Genomic DNA, 2,223 nt, shown 5'->3' with positions numbered 1-2,223 from the left:
ATATATGGTGCGAGGGCTTCGTTTCATGTTGCGACGAGTGAGGCTTCATGTGAAGAAAAGCGCAGTGTCGTAACTCGAGCAAATCCCTATATGGAAGAGCAAGATTTTACGATTTCGCTGATGAGTAGTGACCAGACATGTTGTGGCAGTCCTACCACCGAGGATGGTAGTGTAGACGGGACAGTGTCCGACATTATGATATACACACTTCATGTCTATCAATTATCATTATCGCCTTTAATCTAAGTTGCATTTTGGGATTTTACGTTCCAAATTTACTATCAAAACCTAGGTAGGGCAGCTGCTAACTTGCTCGCCCAGAAGGGTAACGAGCCTAGATAAATGAAATGGACCTAAATAATTTTTAATCAGGATTTTATTGGGTTCAGTATCCTTTCGAAAGCGTGGTAAAAATGCGAGTATCTTTCTTGAACCACGTATTAGGCTTATTATTTAAAAATTGAGATAGACAACTGCTTGACGAAAATAGCTTGCGTTAAAACTTGATCCGCGATGTCCTCAATATACATAATTTATGAGGTGAGTTGTCTGTTTATCTGGGACTAACGTAACATTATCAAATATAAATTCACCAATAGAATGCGAATGTGTGCTCTACACAACATACGTAAGCTGTGTAGGCGCTATATCACGTGAAAATTGTTCATTTTTAAAATGAAGAGTATAACCTCGTCGCAGCTAAGCTTGACATGAAAAATAGGAATGCCGATATCTCGTTGAACACTAAAGATCATCGTGGCAGTTTTCTCAGGCTACTGGTAGAATACTAATAAAGTCAAAATCAGCCGAATAGATATCCGCGATGTGTATTCTATCCGTGACTTTGCGTGACCTAGAGGTGGTGAACAACAGTAGATCGCGTCCAATAGGCAGCAGGCTGAATAAGCATCGAACAGATTATTAAATTAAAATACTCGCACACTGTTTAGCTGTCGCTTACAACAACATAACAACTTTAAATTCATGTTAAATAACTCAGATTTATGCTCTATGCTCCGCTCAGAACTTTTTGGGCCAAGCTCTAATAATGCGAATTTCTACAGAGAGCTAGTCGGATCCGCGTTTTATACAACAAAAGTGGCCGGAACGGCGACCCATGGCTAGCCCACTAGCTGGAATGGCACGAATTCCACACAAAGACCAGATTTTTCTAATGGCTTTTTAAAGACGTTCACGAGGCATCTACTACGATTGGAAACTTTGCGTGCATGAATTAGTGCGACCGAGACATGGTGCTTAGCTACCACCGAGGTTGTAGTGTAGTACGGGGACAAGTGTAAGTTCAGGCAGCGACAGTCTGTCAGATAACGACGATTATGATATTTTTACACTTTATTCATCACTCTTCACATTTCAGATTTGACCTAAGTTCATGTAAGGATTTACTATCGGACATTTTTATCTTCAATTAAACGCTAGGTACGGTAGGCAGGCTGCAATACCTGTGCTCACCACGAATTGTACGGCAAAACCATAGGATCTCAACGATACATGGCTACCTAATAAATTGCTCAAGTATCTTCGAAGAGTGGTTAAAAGTAGTGATTTTTACTTGAAGTATTATCCTTTTAATTAGAAAGATTGGATAGGACATGGCTTGACGAAATAGCTTGACGTTTAAAACTTTGATCCCGATGTCTCAATATAATATATATATGAGGTGAGTTGTCTTGTTTATCTGGCTAAACGTAACATTAATCCAAATTATTAAATTCACCAATAGAGGCCGTGTTAGAGTTCTACCACCCATACGGCAGCTGTGTAGCGCTATCACTGAAAATTGTCATTTTAAAATGAAGAGTATACATACCTCGTCGCAGTAGCCTTGACATGAAAAATGAATCCCGATATCCGCTTGAACACTAAATAATTTGCCTGACACAGTTTCTCGCTGCGTAAATACTAATAAAGTCAAAATCAGGCCGATAGATGGCGATGTGTATTCTACACTGACTTTGCGCTGAACTTAGAGGTGTTGAAACGGTTGTCTATATATCAGAGCCAGGGTACAGGACGATAATTTGCATATTTTATTATGCATAATGGCATGCAATGCAATGCATACAGCATATATAATATGCAAATATCTCTGTACCGGCCTGAATCATAGACCAAACGCCGTGTGAACAAACAAGTAGAGGCTCCATAGGCTATGGAGCTCTGAATAAGCAGTGAACATAAATTAATTAAAAATACGCACGC

Source organism: Priapulus caudatus, unplaced genomic scaffold (genome assembly GCF_000485595.1).
Source record: "Priapulus caudatus unplaced genomic scaffold, Priapulus_caudatus-5.0.1 Scaffold424, whole genome shotgun sequence".
Taxonomy (NCBI): Eukaryota; Metazoa; Priapulida; class Priapulimorpha; order Priapulimorphida; family Priapulidae; genus Priapulus; species Priapulus caudatus.
This window is presented reverse-complemented; position numbering follows the sequence as displayed.